General features: G+C 36.2%; 1 protein-coding gene across 1 annotated transcript in view; it reads right to left on the reverse strand.

Moving 5' to 3' along the window:
* Prex2 (phosphatidylinositol-3,4,5-trisphosphate dependent Rac exchange factor 2) overlaps positions 1 to 14,556 on the reverse strand; it is a 272,774-nt gene that overhangs the window by 33,722 nt on the left and 224,496 nt on the right. The window lies entirely within an intron of this gene.

Raw genomic sequence — 14,556 nt, forward strand, 5'->3', positions numbered from 1 at the left:
AAGTTTTGACCTAGCATTTTTAAATTGTGGTAAAGATACACATAACATAAAACTTACCATTTTTAAGTGAACAGTTCAATAACAATAAATACATTCACATGAACCATCTGGTTAACAATTTTTTGCTGAGGTAAAATAATTTCCAAAATGTGATATTTAATATTAATTTAATATTCATATAACAAAATAAGTCTTAAAATATTTGAGTTGTCATATTAGAGATTCCAATAAATATTGATCATATTGGAGTTTTGGAACACTTTTCAGATTTCCAAGTATTGGACAATTATTATCAAATATATGGATAGTAACAGGCAAAAACAGTGAGGGAGAAATCTATGCCCCAGTGCTTGGTTTTTCAGTCTCTCTCTCTCTCTCTCTCTCTCTCTCTCTCTCACTCACACACACACACACACACACACACACACACACACACACACTGCTAGTCCCATTATTATTAGTAGTATTGCTTAATTTTTTCTTTTTAAGATAAAGCAATATGGATGAATCTTATCTTAGATATAAATTAGGAAACTTTTAGAGTACCTTTCAAACAATAATTATGTTCATTCTTATTTAGAATTATTTTCTTCCTCTCTAAAATACAGATTCAACTCTTCTTCAAAAGAATTTGTACCAATTCAGCATCCAAAGTCAGCTGTTCCTCATTAGAATCCACTCTGAACTCCTAAGAGATTTATTTCAAAATACAGGTAGTGCCCTAAGCCGGAATCCCACAGCCACCCCTTGCCCCTGAGCACATCCACTGTGAGGAGCCTGGGAACTACAGGAAAGCCAGGCAGTGTCTGGCTCCAAAGATGGCTAGGATGACATGAGCCACAAAGCACCATTGAGTGCCAGGAAATTAAGTCGCTATGACAGTCACTGTATCAAGAGCAAAATCAAGGAGTTTGAGGAGTCATTTGAAAATTTTCAAGATTTTCCCCAGTGTCAGGAAAGCAACAATCAGAGGAAACCAGTTATCAAAAAAGGAAGGAAAGCTTGACTAGTGTTGAGAGGGATAAAAACTCCAGTGAGTGGCATGTGACTCAGGAGGTACAGACAGTAGACCCTGCTAAGGAGTTAGGGTCTTAATCTAAGGGAGTTGGGAGACAATGAAGGAAAGGTGCAATAGAAGAAGGAGCCTCATTACAAGTTTTTGTTGTTGTTGTTGTTTCCAATTTGTATATAATTGTCAGCCATTTATGTTTCCTCTATTTACCTGCTCATGTTTCCTACTTGTGTGTAGTATTACACCATGTATTTTTCCCTCTGGTACTTGAGATAAGTGAATCCAGGGACACTTAACCACTGAGCCACATCCCCAGCCCTCTTTTGTATTTTACTTAGAGACAGGGTCTCACTGAGTTGCTTAGGGCCTTGCTAAATTGCTGAGGCTGGCTTTGAACTCGTGATCCTGTTGCCTCAGCCTCCTAAGCCAGTGGGATTACAGGTGTGAGCTGCCACGACTGGTCTGTACATTTTTACATAGATTTTAGTTTTCATTTTTTAAATAAAGAATTAAATTTAATGACTTTTTAAACTTTCTGCTCCTCTTTCCTATTTTTTTTTTTGTTTTTTAATCACACATATTCTTTGTAGGCTTTCTTCCCCAAGAATATTTTTAAGTTGATTATTTAGTTCATATTTTAAGTCATTATTTGCTTGTGGTATATTGTGGCAGAAAATTCTAGAATCCAATTTCATTGTAAATTTCCCCCCTCAATATTGCTCTTGGCATTTGTTTTCAATCTAATGGTCTTCAAAGGTGGTTTATTTTTTTCTCTATTAACGTTTTCTTTTTAATCCTCTAAAGTTTAACCAAAAAGTGTTCGGATATAGATTTATTTTTCTTTATCCAAATAGGTTCTCATAATGTGCTTTCTGACATTCTGAGATTTCTGACTTCCTTGAGGGGTCTCATCTTCAATTCTAAAACAATAGCAGTTCTCTCTCACAGTTTCATCTTTGCACCATTGCTTCTGTTTTCTTCTTCTGGAACTTTCATTTGACATATGTCCACATATTCTCAGGTATTCTCTCTTTCCTTGTTTCTCTTTCAACATGCACCACACTTTCTTTCTTTTAATATCTTATTTTCCCATTACTGCAGTCTAGGTGATTTCCTCTGTAATATCTTTCTGTAATAACTTCTGGAATCTATCTTATCTCTGTGGCCCAAGAATGGAATTGAAAGGCAAGAGATGAGTTATAGGCTGGGCTGAGGCCTCTGGCCTTCTGGGCTCTGGAGAAGGACAGAGCAGGCCAGGACAGCTTCTTCAGGATAATGGGAGATCAGTAATTCTAACTCTGTGTCAGTTTATCCTTTCTATCAGAAACTGTATTCCAATGATTTTTTTTTTCATTTCAACAATGTCCACCTGTTCTTATATTTTATTTCTGCTATTATAAGGTAAACTTCCTACTAGACTATAAACCCCCTACATGGATATTGATTTTATTTAGTTTTGTTTATTGCTGTATCTCTAGCACCTGTAATATGGTGGAAGTACATTATTATTGAGTGTATGATCCCAAGAAATACTTCTAAGTAAACGATAATTAGATAACTGATTTTTGTTTGTTTCAAGACTTCTAGCCTTTCTTTATGGATGGCATTCCCTTGTTTACCTTTTAAGCATCCATAATATACTCTGCCAGGCTGTTTCAATTTATCAAATTCTTCTAGGATGTATTTATTATAAATGGTCAGGTTTTTTTTTGGCTGTCTTTCTTAGTGTCAGTTTTCTCCATGTGCTTTGGAATTACCGTTTGTAAGTTCCCTTGAAATGAGAATTTCTTTTATTTTTATTTAGATTTTTTTATACAGTTATATTTTTGGCTCTAGTACCATCCTTTTCCTGAAAATGGTTTTGGTACCCATTTTGTACCCAGAATCACACATCTGTAATCTCTTTGCCTCAGTGGTTTGAGTATGACATTGTGTTGACATCCAGATTATTAACAGCCTCATCACTAATCAGTGAGTGTCTGGTTCAGTTCCTAGTTAGTGCCCTGTTGGCCTCTTCCTGGCATCTTAAACCCTGAGCATCATAGTAAGGACAGTCTCAAATAGTAAGAGGCAGCAGACTTCATCCTTCACTCAGACCCAGACAAGTGCTATACACCCTGGTTTCAAACAGCAAGGCTAGCTATGGCCTTCCACACAGTGTAAGGTAATACTGATCTCCCATTATCTGGAAGAATCTGTCCTGGCCTGCTCTATTCTTCTTCAAAGCCCAAAAGGCCAGAGGCCTCAGCCCAGCCTATAACTGTCTCTTGAATTTCAATTCTATTCCTTGGCCACAGAGATAATAAATTGTTTTTGAGTTCAGCTGTGACTTTAACTTCTGTCTTCATATTTTATAAAGGATAATCACACATGATTTTCCTCATTTTAAAAATGGATTTTGAAATTGTCTAACATATATAAGGCACAGTATTGAAGATTAAATTAGTACATATGAGATGCTCAGCCCCATAATTAACAAATAGGACTCATTCAATAGCACCATTATTCAAGTGCACACAGGGGGAAATTAGTCTAGGAGGATTTTTAGACATAGTTAGGAATATAAAGCCAAAGACTTTCTGCTTTCTCCTGAGACCATCTCAAATATTTAAAAAATAGAGGTTAAAAAATGAAAATTAAGTTAGATGTTTGGGATCTAGATTATTACATGATAAGTGCATAAATAGAAGTTTAGGTCTAAATAGAAAAAAAATATTTTTAGGTCAAAGGAAAAAAGACTCATTTAAAGAGCTCATTGCATTAATTGTAGAAACTGCAGGTCTTCTAAACTTTGAATCATCTGGGGAGAAAAACATTCTATAAAAGAAGCCCATGGATCACTAGTGCCACCTAAGGAGATCATTGCTACAGAAATCTTCCACCACCACTGGGCACACGCTTTCTTCTTTCTGAGAGAGATGTTTCTTTAAAAACAAAACAAACAACAACAATAACAAAAACCCCACAAAGTTGTCACTGATTTAGACAGTTAAGAGCAGTTTAGATGAGGATGATCTGATTCTGCTATTATTCACTTACAACAGACTTGACAAAAATCTTCAAACATTTAATGGAGCAAAATCTTTAAAGAAAAAGTCCATATTTGATGAAAAGAAAATAAGTTAGATAAATAACTTTTATGGGTTGGAAATGTAGCCCATATCAAGTAAAACTTTATTTAGAAACAATTACATCTTAACTGCTACATAACAAAACTGAAACACAAAAACCAGTTAATGATATATCTGTACAATTAAAAATATTCTTAGGGCTGGGGATGTGGCTCAGGCAGTAAGCGCGCTTGTCTGGCATGCGCAGGTGCTGGGTTCGATCCTCAGTACCACATAAAAATAACATAAAAATGTTGTGTCCACTGAAAACTAAAAAATAAATATTAAAAAAAAATTCTCTCTCTCTCTTTGAAAAAAAATTCTTAGAAGATAAAGGCATACTACAGGTTTAGAGTTGAAAACGTTGACATCCATATTTGTGCTTGTGGTAAATATTTGTTAATCCATAATAATGGAAGCACATTACAAATTATTAACAATTATCAATCCATGATTATGGAAATCGCATTAGTAATTATTAATTAACAAATATTAATAAAATATTATAAGGTATACCAAAATACTGATAAAGTCCAGAGAAGAGAATAAGGAGTAATAGCCACTTCAACACTCCCATGCAATAATAGCCAACACATTTTTTAAATTCTATTATTTGTTAAAGTAAGAATTTGGACTCAAGGATGAAATTAATTTGGGGTATTTTCATCAGAACAAAGGTGGTTCAGCCAAATATTTTACCAGCCAGAAGGTTTACAGGTATTCACAGAATTTCAATTATCATTTAGACTATGACAAACCGTGGACAAGAAATAAATTCATAATGCACTATCCTTAATTACAAAAGTCTTGCAATGCCCTTAATCAAATTTTATGGGAAAAGTTAATGGAAAAATTGGATTAAAGCCAGAACTGACAGTAGTTTATTATGCTTCTGAGGTTAGTAAGAATGAAGTCATTGTCCCTTGTCTGAATACAGAAAACCTTATTAAGGCCATTTTGAATGTGTGCTGCTATTTTACCCAGGCTGAATGGTAGGTTTCCTTTCAGGCTGATGTACATCAGGCTTCCCTGTCACAAGTTTGTAAATTAACTCTTCCACTTCAAACAAAATATATTATGATACTATTTTTCATTTAGTTCTCATAGAATAAAATACCAATGAAGGAGGTGATAATATCATGTGTTTTAGTAAAGTAGTGTTATAAACATATTCATGTTAAATAATGACAATTAAACTAATCTTGTCTTGTTTTTCCTACCGTCTAATAGCAAAGACAAGTACACATGCATTTTTAATGGAAAGCAGATAACAGCAGGTAAATTAAAAGGTGCCAAGAGTTGCTGGGCATACAGAAAGAGGGCACATGAAGTAAGAGTTGGACTTGGATGGCTGGATTAGGATTCTGACAGTCAAATGAGAAAGGGACATCTTAAGTAAAGGCAACACCATGAACCACTCAGCACACATAGAATGGATGAAGCCAAATGGAATCAAGAGTGGGTTCAGGGAAGGGAAGGAGAGAAAACACTGGAGATGACGACTGGATACATGTTCTGAGAAAATAAAATAGCAAACTAAAAACCTATAGTTCATTTGTTAAGCAGTGAAGAAGGGCTACAAAATGCACGCTTAGCTAAGGACTATAATAAAGAATTGGACAGGAAGAAATACTAACTCATAAAATGGAAAATTTAGGAATTTTGAGCTGCCTGAGATCCTAGAAGGGAAAAGAATCATTTAATTCCAAGACCCTAGTAATATGAAGAGGGAATTAATGCTTGCCATGAGAGAAAAACAAAATAAAACAAACAAAGTTTGTGGCACACTCAGATTAATTTACACAGAGTTATGCACGTCCATGTACTAATTTAACAGGAAACGGCTTCCTTAAAAAGGTAAATAGCATCTAGTTCAACAGGGTCAGGCTCATGGGATGATCAATTTTAATCAGATTTTCACATAACGGGAGACAATGAAGCAGATTCATCTGAAATATTTAAAGCAAATTATTTTGTCATGGGAGAGAACCAAAAGTCACATCAATGACCAACCTTCTCATTTGGCAAACTTTCCCCCGCCCTTTCTCTGGGCAGCTTAGAGGCTATACAATTTCTAAGAGAGAAGATTAAGGCAAAAGAGTTTCTAGTATTTTATAAATAAAAAGGAAGTACAGTTTTCAGCCTAGACCTTTGCTATATTCTTGCTTCTTCTCCAGATCATTGCTTATAAGATTGTTTCTATACTTATGATCATTTCCAGAAATTTTTCACTTGGTCAGACGAATATATATTTCCCAATACTGTATCTTGTAAAAAAATATTCTAAACTGTTACTAGGTTGTTTCTGTTTATTTTACAAGTATTTTGGATTTTAGCGGTTACTCTGCATTTCAAAAAGAACTGTAATGGCATTTGGTCAATCATGCGTACTGTTCACAGGATCAGGTAAGTCTTCACAATGGTCTAGCAGTTGAGCACAGGTGTGACTGGGTGTCTCATGGGTATTACTGTAGAATGGCTTTTGACTATCATGACACTTAAATTAGAAAAATAAATAAACTATAGGACATCTCATGAAACACCACTGTTCTCTTATATAAATGAAAATTACTAGACAGGTTCAACTTATGGCCACACACAGTAAAAAAATACATGCTGAGTGGAAAAGTGGGAGAATGTTAATTTGCACCTCCATCCCATCCATTTTTCGTGCCCCTAAGCATTAGTCTTGGCATTTTGCTTAAAGTTACATGAACAGAAATTCTGAACTTAAGACCATCTTCGATTTGCCTGCACGTCTGTCATAAATGGAAAACCTAAGTTTGCAGTTGTCACAGAACTGCCAATATCCATTTTCAGCTTCATCTCCAAATCTTGAGTGTTCCATGTTGGGAAAAAAAAAATGCTACAAAGTTAACAAGAAAGACCACAGGTGTGACCAGAGAGAAAACCTTTCATAGAGATGATGGATAGATAGCATTCTCCAACTTCTTTTGTGTTCTGAAAATGTAATTATTATGTCAGACACAGTGGAGATATGCATTACTCCATACTATGGTCAATAATCTCATTTCACTCTCTGTCTTGAGCTCCTACTGTGAGTGACCTGACTAGATTAAAATCCCATTCTCTGCTTTACAAACATCCTCTTATTCCACATTGATCTTTGCTCTTCCTTTCATGAATCTGCTAAGGTGACGCTCCTTTTTCCTGTACCCACTATATGTACCTATTACCAGAGATATCATCTATGCTAAAATACTCATATATACTTATTTTCCAATGACAAAACAATGCTCTGCCATCATGGAACACAATCTCCATGGAAATAGAGAGAAAAAGAAGCAAATCCTTTAAAGTAAGAAAGCCTTTCTAAATAATGTTTATCTATACTGCATGAAACACACCTCATCATACCCAGGAAGAATATTAAAGTCCGTGGCATTTTATTTTTTATATAACTATTTAATTTAATGTTTCAAGGTAATCTTTGATATGAAAATAACAAGCTAACTATTTAGGTTTAAAATCATAAAAGTCTTACAAAGACACTATTGATAATATTATTATATTGTTATATATTATTTTACAATAACATTAGAATAATAATAATAATAATAATAATATATTAGTAGTGGTAATGATGGGTCTGTTCCTTTTCTATCACTTCTTTCTCTGTATACCTTCTGTAACTAAAATACCGTCTGTCTTTAGGATTACCTACATAAAGCACAAACATAACCAGTTTATTGCTTTACTTTAAAATCATTTAGACGGAACATGGTGGAGCATGCCTATAACCCCAGCAATTCAGGAGGTTGAGGCATGAGGAAGTCAAATTCAAGACCAGCCTCAGTAACTTAGCAAGACCATAAACAATTTAGTGAGACTCTGTCTCAAAACTTGAAAGAAAAAAATAAGAAAACCTATAGATGTGGTTCAGTAGTTAGGCAACCCTGGGTTTAATCCCCAGTACCCAAAATCAGAAATAAACCTAGGCCTTAGAAGGTTTTCCTAATGATCTACCAATGGATTTTCCATCCCATATCTCAGGACTGTGCTCTGCCTTGCTCATGCCCTGCCCCCACAACACACCATCCACGAATTATAAGCTTCCCCACCGTTTTGCATATTGTTCTCTCTTGCTTGGAATTCCCTCTCACCTTCTTCTGCTTGGCAAAATTCTACTGATCCTATAAAGCCCAGCTCAAATATGACGTCTTGAGAACTCTACCAAATAAATTATCTCATCACATTATTCTAGGTTGAACTCATTTTGTTGCTTGTGCTAAATTATGTACTTTTATGTTGTTGTTCAGGGACTGAACTCAGGGGTGAATTTAACCACTGAGCCACATCCCCAGGTCTATTTAAAAAAAATTTTTTTTGAGACAGGGCCTCACAAAGTTAGTGAGCTGGCTTTAAACTTTTGATCCTCCCAAGCCCCAGAGATTATAAGCATGTGCCACTACACTTAACAGCTAAATTATATACTTTTCATGGGCACAAAACTCTTCTGACACATGCCATATATCTAATATTTGGTGTAGTAATGAACTGAATTGGACTTTTATTTTATAGGAGCTAGGTATATAAAGTTGGAGTTACCATACTATAAAGCAACTAAATATACCTACCTGAAAGACGAAAAGAAATACATTAAAATTTTTAATTATAAAGATAGCTAAATAATCATTACAAATATTTTTAACAGGTATTTTTATATATGCAAGAGAAATTCTTAGTCTTACAAGTATTAGGCTGAGACTCAATTAGCATTGAAACCTAATACTTAAACAATCATCAGAACTTAACATTAGTGAGCAAGGATGTTTGACAACCCCTACTTCAGAGAGTGACAACTATAATCAAGAGAAAAAATTCTCAGAATCCCTAGCAACCTATGTCAGCACTGTTCTACCTATAAATGACTCTAGCAAATGATACAGCAAAATTCTTTTTCAGTTCTAAAGATGAAGAGTTGAAAATAAATATGGTTATCTTCTATAACATCAAGCATTTTGTGTATCTTAATTCTTAGCTTGTATACTCTGCACCAGAATCTATACAAAGATGAATTTTCATTTATTTGGCCAAATTCAAGGTTCTTAAATAGAGAACCCTTATACATAGTAAGTCATTCAATGCTAGTTGTTTATTCTTATTCTTAGTAGTAGTAGTAGTACCAGAGATTGAATTCAGGGGCACTCAACCTCCGAGCCACATCTCCAGCCCTATTTTGTATTTTAATTATAGACAGGGTCTCACTGAGTCGCTAAGCACCCTGCTTTTGCTGAGGCTGGCTTTGAACTCACAATCCTCTTGCCTCAGCTTCCTGAGCTGCTGGGATTCCTCGTCTGTGCCACTGCACATGGCTTCAATCCTAGTTACTATTATTATTCATTATCCAAGACCCAACTTCAACATTATTTCCTTTCTCAAGCTTTCCAGTTAATCTTTAGAGTCATCGGTTTTTCCATATACCCCAGCACCCCCTACCTTTCTTAACTTCAATATCTCCAGTTTTATATCTGTGGGACTTGTTCGTGTTTCTCTCCCCATTATACCATCAGCACCTTGAAGATACAATGGATCATTGATCTTTGTTAACTATCACTTCACAGAGTGCCAGGCACATAGTGAGTGTTCAACATATTTTGTTTGAATAATTAATTTCTAAAATGCCTTCATGAAAGTCAGCTTTCAACCAATTCCTAGGAGAATGCAGCTCCTTTCAAGAAGTACTTTTCAAGAAGTACTGTTTCAAAAAGTACTGAAAATTGTCCCTCATAAATGGTAGCTAGCTATTTGGTCAAGAAAAAAAAAAACTGTCAAGTAACATAAATTTTCCTCCATCACAAAACATATAGACACATTCACTATTTCCTCTTGTGAAATGAATTTACAGTTGGAAAAAAAAAAAGATAATTGGCTGGAAAAGATAATCCAGGTCTTTGCCCTATCTTAAAACTTTCAAGGAGCTTAATTAAAATTGGCTGAAGCAGCATAAAATTGTCACCATCTTTGAAGATATTAAGGTCAACAATTCTAGAATGAGTCTTCATCTGAAAAATAACATAGAGCCGTTATTTATCAGTTATTATTTTCTGAGGGAACAACAGGGAAAATATAATTGGACTAGAATTATAGATATGTAGACAAGAAGAAGATGTTACTAGCAGAATTTAGAGACATAGAAAATATGGCAAAATAAGTCTATTAATTAAATGAAGCCCCCTCCTCAGGATCCTTTTGGTAACTTCACTCCTCAGATAAGCAAAGACATCAAAGGTACAAATTCAAGAAATTGGAATTAAAGATAATCTGAATGAGGACTGGGATTCTCTCATATTTAACACCATGTACTCAACACCGAGAAAACTGTCCAACAGAGGAGTTTCTCAGTAAGAAGTTCTGAATTTCAACAAGAGTAAACAATTTAAGGACAGAATGAAAAATCAACCATTATTAACAAAGTACAACCTCCTGCAATACTGAGTCCTTCCTGCAAAGAACTGGGAGTTCGACCAAGTTCACTGACTCCATGCCCCATCTATATCTTGTCCAATAACTTCCCTCCTCTTCCAACAAAAATCCCTCCCAGGGAAGCCAAACTGGCCAATGCTACTTCCAACCCTTCAACCCATGCTCTGTTGACTATAACCAGGGTGCTCCAGCCACACCACTAGAGCCATCCTCTCCAATGATGCCCACGACTGTGCATTAACCAAAATCCAGTGGACATTTTCCAAACATTACTTTCTGAATCTCTTCTTAGAAATGGTGCCCACTCTTTCTTCAAATTCTTTATTCTCTTAGCCTTTACAAACTGACCAGGCGCCTTGCTGATTTTCACATATTTTTCTTGCTCTCCCTTTTCTGCCTCCTCTCCTAAACTACTCTTCACTGCCTACCACCCTATAAGCATCTGTTTTCCTAGGTTCTGCCTTGCCACTTAGTTGTCTCTCTGAACATTCTCCCAGGTCACCCTTCTTTATTTAGTTAGTTAGTTACTTACTTATGTTTTGTAGGCACTCAAATATCTCTAAATTCCAGATTTCTGTATTCATATATTTGTTCATAAACAAATGATTCACGGCTCAGGCACAATGCTAGGTGCTGGGGATAACAATGTGAAAATAAGACAATATTTATCTGCAAAGGACCCAACAGTTCTTGACTGAGAAAGCAAAATGGTAATTGCAATCCAGTGGGGGCAACTAGAAAGGTTTAGCAGAGTGCTAGAAAAGCATATTACTGAGCTCATTAGGACAAGGAGGTATTACTAAGCCAAGGGAAAGAAGGGTCTTTAAGGCATGAGGAGAGTCTTACAGGTGAGAAAAAGAGTATGCCATTTATATCACCAACTTTAAGTCTCTGTAAAGCTACTGAATTCCATGGAGAGAGGGGAAGCATTGAAAAAAAAAATGGGAGATTAACTGAGTAGATATGAATTTAGTTGAATGAAAGAGAAAAATGGCAGGTAAAAATCAGAAAATGGAAGAGGAGAAGATAAGACAGAAAGGCTGGTGAGGAAAGGAGAGAGACAGCCTTATCCTTTATTTATCATAGACTCTGCTGGGTTGTATTAGAGAGAAATGAAGAGGTAAGTGATGTGATGCTTTAAAAAATATGCCTTGCCCTTACTGTTGATTAACTACTGCAAAATCTGCCTTACTTTCCTGAAATCCTCATGGCATTCAACAGGAACCTAAGAGTTATAAAAGATAGAATTTATATTCATAAGGACATGCTCTTAATATTTTTATTGAATTACTTCAATAAGTATTTTTATGTATCAATCTAGACACAAAGCAATATTCCATATTTAGAATATAGCAATGAACAAAAGTATAAAGTTCCTTCCCTCAGGGATCTTGCATTCTGGCATGCACCAGATGGGCATGTTCTCTGGAGGGAGAACAAAGTTGTTTACGGTAGATTTGGGCAAACCTACTTCCTATCTGAGCTAAATCTGGGACTAGAAGCACAGCTGGAGCTGTACATTCTGATAAATAGTTTCCCACATCACCTATGCTTGTGTAGCTTTCGGGCGTGATTTCAAATGCAGTTATCTGCATTATTCTCAGAAGTATCTCCACGCACAAACAAGCTCCTCCCGCTCCATTTTGTGTTGCATTTATGCAAATTTCTTCTACATTCTTCCCACTGAACAGTGAGGCTAGTTGCCCCTACACCAAGCATCTTGGAGAAACTCTTGATACTAATTTTGCTTTCCAATTAAGTGGCTCTGCAGGAATCCTCGGAAACCCATCTTCAGATACAAATCTCTGTGATCAGCTGTTCTATTTGTTAGGTAAATACTGAGGACTGAACATACTTCTTCTCAGCTAACACTCTGAACAGTCTATAAAGCACAATTAACTCCCAAAGACAAAAGAGGAAACAGGGTTGGAGATTCTAAGAACTTGCCCCCAGGCACAGAGCTAGGCAACAGAGAAACTGGGGCTGGAATACAAGCTTGATGAACACCCTCTAGTAGAATAAAGCAGTGGCCAATTTCATATCATTATCCTGTTTCTTCTTGTTTACATGATTACAGATTTTCATATTTCTGCTTTCCCTGCCACCATGACCTAAATGTCATTTGCTATACTAAGTATATTTCTAGGTTTTTCCCCCCTCATCTCTCTCAAATGGCTCCTGAGAAATGCCATGAATGTGCTATTAGATCTACTGAAAACCCGATTCCTTGAGATTAGCAAGGGATTTGTTCATCCATTATCTTCTTCACCCATTATTTGTCCTCCATGGTACCATTATGCCTCTTACCCCCCACTGCTTAGAACTCAAAAGCAAATTGCTTCACTCATAGGTTTAAGCCTAAGCTCCTTAGCTGGCATCAGAGGTCTTCATGGTCTGTTCCTGCACACCCCTCCTGCTTCACTGTCCTACAGAGCCTGAGCATACTGTTCCACCCACCGAAACAGTGCTTATCTCCTGTTAAAACAGGCCTAGCTCTTCCACTAGCATCATCTTTTGGAACTACCCCCAACCCCTAAGCTTCCCATCTTTTTCTAGTACTCTTTTCCCATGCTCTCTAGCACTCTGCCAGTGTTCATTGGAGTATTTCAAAATAGCCTGTTCATTTCATTTACTCTTCTTTTCCTTCTAGATTCTGAATCATCTCTGTATCCTCAATGCTATGTGCATGCCTGAACTTGCATTTAAGAGCACAATAAATACTGATGAGTCATAAGGAAGAGTTCCCACAGCAGGATGGGAGTGGCTAAGAAGACCCATTGCATATTGACAAGAGTCCAGACTCTTCTCCAAAAACAAATTCACCCAGATAGTCTGCTGAAGTTATCATGATGTTATTCAGGGACCTGCCAATGTTTGCATCTTGCCTCCTGGTCTGGTTACCCTAACTTCTGGGCATTTGTATTCACATATCTATTAGCAGATATTTTGCTAGCAATGGGGGGAAAAAAGAAAGAAAGAAAGAAAAAGACAAGGCTAGGGGAAAAGGAGAAACACATAAAATGAACATAGAACATGATGTGATAAATGGTGTCATAGAGACAGACACATAAGGGAATAGAAAGAAAAAGACTCATATGGACAGGGTGGAAAGACTTCATGGAAGTGAATTCTGAGGTGCCAGAAAAATGATTAAGAGTTGGCCAAGGCAACTGAAATGAGTTATTCTGGCCAAATTTACCAAAAATCAAGCAAACATTTGTTTGATTTTCTTCCTAAATGACAGAATTTCACAAACTTGAGTCTACATAAGAATAGAACCTTGCCCTCAGGTAAAGTTGGGCAGTCTATCTCAATAGGCAACTGATTTAACAAATCAAGTGCTATTTTCTTCTCACAAATCACAAGTTTCAATAGAATAGAAGACACAGAGACAATCCCACATAAATACAGTTATCTTGTACTAGACAAAGGTGTCAAAAACACACATAGCCTCTTCAACAAATGGTGCTAGGGTTTATTTATTTATTTATTTTTTATTGTGGTGCTGGGGATTGAACCCAGGGCCTTGTGCATGCAAGACAAGCACTCTACCAACTGAGCTATATCTCCAGCCCTAACAAATGGTGCTAGGAAAACTGAAAATCCATATGCAGCCAAATGAAATTAAACCACTCTCTCTCACCATGCACAAAACTCAACTCAAAGTGGATCAAAGACCTCGGAATTAGACCAGAGACCCTGCACCTAATAGAAGAAAAACTAGGCCCAAATCTTCATCATGTCAAATTAGGTCTTGACTTCCTTAAACAGACTCCAAACGCACAAGAAATAAAGAATATTAATTTCTTCCAAGTTAGAATCACGTGTTCTGTATGAGAAGCGCTGGATCCAAGCTAAATTTCCTTACTGATATAAGGTTAAAGCTTTGAAAAGATTATTTAGAACCATTTATTCACCTTTCACGGCACATCCACAAAATAAAAGAAGTCTGAAATGTCCACAAAAGGAACTGAACAAAAGCAGTAG

The sequence above is a fragment of the Callospermophilus lateralis genome, chromosome 16, assembly GCF_048772815.1.
Source record: "Callospermophilus lateralis isolate mCalLat2 chromosome 16, mCalLat2.hap1, whole genome shotgun sequence".
Taxonomy (NCBI): domain Eukaryota; kingdom Metazoa; phylum Chordata; class Mammalia; order Rodentia; family Sciuridae; genus Callospermophilus; species Callospermophilus lateralis.